This window comes from Melanerpes formicivorus, unplaced genomic scaffold (genome assembly GCF_026170545.1).
Source record: "Melanerpes formicivorus ecotype bairdi unplaced genomic scaffold, bMelFor1.0.p_v2 SCAF_12, whole genome shotgun sequence".
NCBI classification, from domain to species: Eukaryota; Metazoa; Chordata; class Aves; order Piciformes; family Picidae; genus Melanerpes; species Melanerpes formicivorus.
In genome coordinates, this window is record NW_027142364.1 from 2,970,235 (window position 1) to 2,977,850 (window position 7,616).

The following is a 7,616-nucleotide window of genomic DNA, read 5'->3' on the forward strand; positions in this document are numbered from 1 at the left end:
TGCATCTGCTTACAGCATGTCATGGACAGCACAGGGCAGGCTTAGCTTTTGGAGTTTAAAAATAATAAACTCCTTCCCCTTCTATCCAGTTAAATGGTTTGTGACCATCTGCCGACTGCTCAGTGTCACACTTGTTTATATCTAACCTTCCCTCTGTGTAGACCTGGGGCAAGGTTAGGAACAGAACCAATTTTGGAACAAAACAGTTAAAGTTGCATCCCACACAGCATCCACTGGGGAGAGATTAATGTGGATTTCTGTACTTTGCCTCATTGTGACTCCTTAATCCGGCATATATTCCAAAGAAATAATGCCATTAGAGGATTAGTGCCACAAGTTCATTTGAAAAAAAGGATTTGCAAACACTGAAATCCTATATTCTATGTACTTAATCACTGAGTATCATTTTGGGGATTTCCTCTCCCTTTAATAGTGTCTCTTTCAATGAAACCCAAGCAAAATGGCAACTCTCTTTTGGGTGGCCCTCATTACCCATTAAAGGAAAAAGACCCTCCAAGCATCCAGTTAAAATAACACAGACCCTAAACACACTGGGCTAGACCCATCCTTGCTGTCATACAATCACTGCAGCTACACCAGGGAAGCACTTGGGCCAATATTTATATAGAATGTACTGATCTGGCATGTTTATGTGATTGGGGGGGTTTAATATTCTGAGTTCTGTAGTAGCACAGTGACCCTTGTTTGCTTCCAGGACAGTTCTCTCATCCAGCTTTGCTCACACCCCAGGGAAACCACTGTTCTGCTCTCTGCGGGAGGAGACCGAAGCAGTGCTACCTTAGTCTCTCTCCCTTTCCTTAGCAGACATCTCTGCTGCTCTTTCCCCTTTCAGCACAAATCCCACTGCCGACAGCAGCCTCTGTGGGCTTCTCTTGCTTGGCTCAGTTTGGTGCAGGCTGCCTAGGTGGGCAGTTGCATGGGCCAAGAAATTGCTGAGGGAGGCAAAAATGCTCAGTGCCCATTGCTGACTTTGCCAGTGCCAGGTGACTTGCTCTTGGGCTGCACTGGTTCAGAGTACATGTGCCAGCAGCTGCTGCAAAATGAGGGCATGGGAAGAATGGCTTGCTCCAGGACCAGGTTCACTGCCTTCATCTTTCACAGCCACATCAAACCATGGCCTCCACAACTCTCTCCATCCTCCTTCTCCTGCTCTGCCTCCTTCCTTCATCCTCCAACCTTAACCCAATTCTGACCCCTTATAACTGAGGCAGGAAAATTCAGTCTTACCTACACAGCTGAAAAGCCTTCAACTGGCACTGCTGACACATTGGTAGTGCCACAGGATCTGTGTCACCCACTGATTTGATGTGGACTCTCTTTCCACCCAGGAATTCACAGAGAAGTATGGATTTGCTTTAGGGCCAGACAAAAACCTTCAGAAGAGGCTGCACACAGGACAGACCATTCCCTGAGGATGAATGAAGAGATGAAGCTGCACTCATGAGTGGGAAGTACTCTGCAGAACCTAGGTTAGGAAACATATCTTAGGCTTATACATAGAGCTCAGCACTGTGCTGTCATCTAGATAAATACTTTTTCTGATACTCTCAGAAATACTCTGCCACACAGGCACTTCCCAGGAGTACACTCATTGCAGTCTTCCCTGCACTGAGATCAGTGTGCATGCCTGAGGATTCAGTTTGGTCCAAAGTATATGAGTATCCTCATCATTCCCCACAAAATAAATATTTACCCTCCTGATTTTAAGGGCTCATCAGTCTACAATAGTTCCCAAGGCACCTTGGGAGTGAAGTTTAAAATGAACTTCATTGAGTGATGAAAACTAAATCCAGCCCCCTCATTCCATATTTATATACAGGCATAGACAGTAGGGGTTTGAATAGGCACTGAGAACATACAAATCCAGCCAAAACCTTGGGTTCAGATACACATACACCTCTGAGGAACCTTGAACTTGGTGAGACTTTTCCTGAATGGAAAGGGTAATGCAGATTTTGACATTTCATTGCCCTTTTACACTTTAAGGCATAACTATAAGTAAATTTATGAAAGACTGGTGCCAGGATGCAAAGCTGGGCTCTGCCTGAGCTGAAGGGGCTGCTCACATGGCAGGACAATCCCCAGGTGCATGTGCTGGATGAACTGGTCATGAGCAGAGGTGCCTGACAGCCCCTGTTGCCACTGATTTATAAGAGTTACAAGAATTTCAACCTTATATATACCAGCATGAGCTGTTAAACATGAACTGTAGCATTCTAAAGCATATTTTCTTCCCTCAAAGGCAGAATTTACCTTACCCACTGTAAAACAATAGCGATGCTACGAAGATTTGTTCCAGTTAGTATTTCATATTGCATTTTGATTTCCATAACAAGCATGACTAAAAGATCTATATCACAGCAAATAGATGTATATCCACCCTGCAGATATTTTTAACCCTGATAGCAAGTTACTCCTTTTTAAACAGAACTACACAAATATAAACTTAACATTTAATTCTCTATTGCAATACACGAATCTGACGGGAGGAGATCTTCAGCCTGGAAAAGTCTTTTTGGTTGAACTTCTGTCAGGATTAATCCCCTTTCAGTTAATAATTTACACCAATGGGTAATCTGCAGAGTTCATGCAAGGCCTGCAAACTATATTAATTACTAGAAATCTAATTAGAAATCAACAGAGTCAAAGGATCAGTGTTACTTCCATACGGTACCATCTGGAACAATGGCTCTGGATAGCTCAGCAAAACTCCTCGTTGTATCCTGTGGAACTTCAACCTGAGTGTGTGTTGCCAGAGGAAGCAAGTTTACACTGATGCATGAGCTGATTGTAAAGCATTTTCAGGGTCATCCTAAAAAACAGCAACTCAATCCCTGTATTTCTAGCTGTTATTGCAAAAGTTAGTTTAAAAAAAAAAGAGTATTTACATAACATCTTTCTTCTTTAGAGTGTCACCAATGCAGTAGTAATTTGCCTTTCCACCTCCATAAATACCCTAAATCCATACATGGGCTAATGAAAAAAAAATCCCCAAACAAGCAAATATGAGCATGTGCATGGTTTAAAGATAATAAGTGTTTGTATTGTCATTGGCTTTGTAAATCATTACTTCAATGTAAAAAGGCATATCCAGAGTGAAAGGAGTGAAACTCCACAGATGAGTGAAACTCCCCAGGGAGGTGGTGGAGTCACCATCCCTGGATGTGTTCAAGAGGGGATTGGACGTGGCACTCAGTACCATGGTCTAGTCATGAGGTCTGTGGTGACAGGTTGGACTTGATCTTTGAGGTCTCTTCCAACCTTGGTGATACAGTGAAGAAAACATACTGTGAAGAAAACATGATACAAACATGGCAGAGTGCAGCTTCTTCATTACCTCTGGTGTGCATCTGTGGAGGTGGCAATAGAATTTTATCAACTGATTTGCTTTAGCACCACGTGGTCAGCTTGAAAATTATAACCAAAACGTCTCAGCCCTGTGAGACAAGCAAAAAAATCAGGTCTTTGAAAACTCAGCTTGTGTGGGTTTAAATCCAGACTTTTCAAACATTTTGATTCAGGGACACAGAAAATCCTGTCTTCTTCAAACATACAATGTTCAGTCAATGTCATTTTCAGAGGCACTTAATGGCTTAACCATGATTCATCACTTAGATTCCCTCATTGGCTTATGGAGTTGAGATCAACCACACTAAGTAAAACTCCATAGCTATAGTTTGTTCCTGCTTGGATCCAGTTCTCTACAATTAATTCCCAGCTCTCCACTGGGAATGAGACAGCTGTGTAACTCACCTAGTCTCTCAAAACTACTTTCAAGAGCTGTGGCAAATGTAACACTTTTCCACTGAACAGCCAGTAGTGCTACAACTTGTTACTCTTCCAGTATATATCTGCTGATCTTGTCAGTATGTTTTCAGCACAGCTGAACCCCAGTGTTAGGTATTTCCCTCTCCAGAGGGTCCTGCAACTCAGCAAAGACCTAGAACATCCACCCTGCAACCAAGCAAAGGGCTAAGAGTTGGGAAAATTCTGAACTCTCAAGGAGTGCTATAGCTAAAGAGACATTCTGCACACCCAGGACATCAGATGATTACAGTGACACTGACACACAGCCTTGCCCATTCTTTTCTCTACTTTTCCATCTCTTGTGAGTAAACCCAAAGGCAAGATCCTGTGTGTTTCCAAACCAGCAGTGCCATCCCAGAGTCCAGTGACTGTTTCATATCCCAGCATTCCAAGACATCACTTCTTGCTCAAGATCATTCTTGGCATCTGCAGCCTACCAGTCACAGACCACCCAACCCATGAAGCAGACCACCGCATTCCTTGCCCATGCCAGTTGTGGGCACACTATTCTAGTTTAAATCTTTTAGGGGACCAAGGAAGGAGGTGAGATTTAGCTAAGGAATTTTTTATGTCTGAACACAGATTTTATTTTGGAAAAAGACAGAGTGCTCTGTGATAAGGAAGCCATTTGCCATGTTCTGGATCAGTCCAGCTCATTACATTACAGAGAAGTAAATCTCAGTTGAACTGTACCTTGCTTCAGTGAACTTCATAATGAGAAGAAACAAGGATCATCACTCCTTCAGATTCCTCACTTATGACAGACACTGTGTAGAAACAGTGGATTAAAACCTTGCTTAGACTCATATTAGCAGGTTCTCTACTTAAACAAATCCATCCCATCATTGCATTTTGGTAAACAACATAATTGTTGAACTGTAATCAAATTGCCTAACAAAGTTCTTTGCCTTCCATTTTTGAAGACCACAAACCCACCAGCTGAGCCATGTCTGTCACTGGTTTTGTTCAAAGGGAGCAAAGACATTTCTGACCCAAATCAGCACTCACAAAATGCCTGGTGACAACAGTAAGTCTAGATCTACTTTAGTGCATGGAGATGCTTCCACACTGCTAACCCTTTCTGGCACAGAGGAATTGTGAAAGATGTCTCTGTAGTGGCCATTTCTCTTGAAATAAATTGAGAAAGGGAGCCTCCTCCTCCCTCTTCATGCAGCTTTAGAATAAACTACTCCAAAGTGTTGAGTTTTTGGTAGCACTCTTCCAACTCCTGATCTATGATGAACTGATGTTATCTTGGGGCATCCTATACAGGATGGGCAAACTCCAGGTAGAGGTTACTCCAGGCAAGAAGGCTGTGTAAGAGTGTAAGACGGTGGTGTGACTCAGCTCCATCTTTCACATCAGTATGTATCAGGTACCAGTACCTTAGGCTACAAACACCATACACTGGGTGGGAGGTGTCAGGCTACAGTTACCTCTTTGCACAGAACCCAAGTGTTGGTGTTTCCCCACTCTCAGATTCCTCCATGCCAAGGGGATAACATGGAACTACATGATTCTAAACCATCTCAACAAACAGTGTATAGAATAGAATAGAATAGAATAGAATAGAATAGAATAGAATAGAATAGAATAGAATAGAATAGAATAGAATAGAATAGAATAGAATAGGTTGGAAGAGACCTTAGAGATCATCGCATCCAACCTATCATCCAACACCACCTAATCAAGTAAACCATGCAACCAAGCACGTTATCAAGTCTCCTTCTAAACACCTCCAATGATGGTGACTCCACCACCTCCTCGGGTACTGGCAGACCAAGGCCCAGATCAGTTTGATGTACTCTGCATCTTTTTGGTCTATTCATAACTCATCTCCAATGTCCTTCTCTCTCTCTCTTCCCTTTGCTGCTTTGCCACTTTTTCCTGCTGGTGAAGATGACCAGCAGAAACAGAACTGCTGAGAGACACACAGACCACTGCATGATTCAGAAACACAACCCTGCCTGATGCCTATAAAGTCCAGTCAAGAACAACTATATCTCCTCTGGAGAGGGACCATTAAAACATCTTTATGGCTTGTGGTTGTCACACTTCACTACAGCACACAGCACTCCCGTTCCTGTGCCAGAAACCAAACCAAAGGCTAGATGCCAGGGGTCTTGTGAAGCAGTGTGCTCTCTCTCCAAACTTCCCTCAGTAGGGGAAAGCAGGAAAAAAAAATATATAACTTTATTATATTGCTGGGTTTATTTCTACCTCAGGAAGTAAATTTTCCTGGTATTAAACTTCTTGTGGTTTTCCTGAAATGTGATTCACATGGACCAAAACATCCGATGACAAACGGATGCTGATGCAAACTTTGCTTTTCATTTATCTGGGCAATCCCACACCTCACAAAATGTTAGCTTCTGCCTCACTGTGAGAGTCTAATAAGTTTGTCTCTCTCTATGTGAGTCAACAAAGATAAAGTGATAGCAGAGCCACTGGAAAGAAGGTGGAAAGAATCCTGTCCACCAATCCTGGATGCAAATCAGCTTGTGATTGCATCGTGATAACACGGGACTACAACAATGGACCCAAAGACCCAGCCATCACGCTTTCTGGGCAGGGTGGTTTCCGCCCATCAAGTACCTTGGGCAGGGTGATACGATGGTTTCCACCACCTGTGTAAAGGAATGTGGGAGGACTTGTCTGGATGGAGATGGGGTAGACGGAGATTCCCCCCTCGCCTCCATCCAAAAATCTTGCCCACATACACAGCAATACACAGAAAGATTTCCGGGGGAACAGATACCTGGATTATTTCCTTGCCTCTGGAATACCTGACATACCAACACCTGCCTGAGGACTAAAAAACTGTATAAAAGACTTGAGCAACTGCTGGTTTGTAGAGAGAAACAGAGAGAGAAACAGAGGAGAGAAACAGGAGAAAAACGGGGAGAAAAACGGAGATGAAAGAAAACACAGGAGACGGGCCAGGCCGCTGAGAAGAGAAAGCCGGGACGATGCTGCTCCGGAGAAAAGAAGCAGCCCGGAGGACCACAGCTCCAGCCGAATCCTCAGCACCGTTCCTGTATCAACCCAACATCTCCCCAGAGGACCACAGCTGTTCTCCAGCAAAAGCCTCACCACGGTTTCTCTACAAACCCAACATCTCCTGCAGCACCTTTCCTCCACAGACTTTATCTTGGGGGGGATGAGGGGTGTGGTAATATAATTCCTTTCCTCTTCTATCTCTCGTCCCTCTCTTCCCTCTCTCTCTCTCTCTTTTCTCCCTTTCCCTTCTTATGTCCACTTTCTCTATTTTCTCCCTCTTCCTTTCTTATGTCCACTTTATGTAATAAATAGTCTAGCTGTTGATACTTTGGCCTCGTTTGTGCCTTTAATTTCACAACACGGGAATATTTAAAAGAACTGTGTCTCCGGACCGAGACATCTAATGTCTCCGGACCGTGACACTCACCCAGACAATCCTAAAACATCCCAGCAGAGGAACTCTTTCCCAAACAGGATCTACTCAATGCATTTCAGAGCACAGCTTTCTGTATACAGCTACAAACCAAGGGGACTGAAGAGAAGCTGAAAACTATCCTTAAGCCTCGACTGCTCCTTTGACTCCTTGTCTGCCTTCATGCACAGATTTGGACAAGCACAGGAAAATTGTTCTCAGGTTATTTTAACTGGTCTCTATTTTTTTTTTTTTTTCCTCCCCAAAGGTAGTCCTAAAATCCTTTTTTCAGAGCCAGTATTGAATTTATTATTATTATTATTATTATTATTATTATATTATTTTGGGAGTGATTTTCTTCTTTATAAAGAAGAAA

General features: G+C 43.1%; 1 protein-coding gene across 6 annotated transcripts in view; it reads right to left on the bottom strand.

Moving 5' to 3' along the window:
- Positions 1 to 7,616, bottom strand: part of LRRC31 (leucine rich repeat containing 31) — a 36,493-nt gene that overhangs the window by 14,905 nt on the left and 13,972 nt on the right. For 3 of the 6 annotated variants that reach the window (XM_068144963.1, XM_068144962.1, XM_068144961.1), the window contains exons 3-4: positions 4,522 to 4,595; positions 1,249 to 1,429 (exon numbers count right to left, since the gene is read on the bottom strand). The gene's annotated coding sequence lies outside the window, so the exon portion shown is untranslated. Of the gene's footprint in view, positions 1 to 1,248; positions 1,430 to 3,358; positions 3,373 to 3,774; positions 3,810 to 4,521; positions 4,596 to 7,616 lie in introns of those variants that run through there. The other 3 variants (XM_068144965.1, XM_068144967.1, XM_068144964.1) reach the window with 3 other exon arrangements.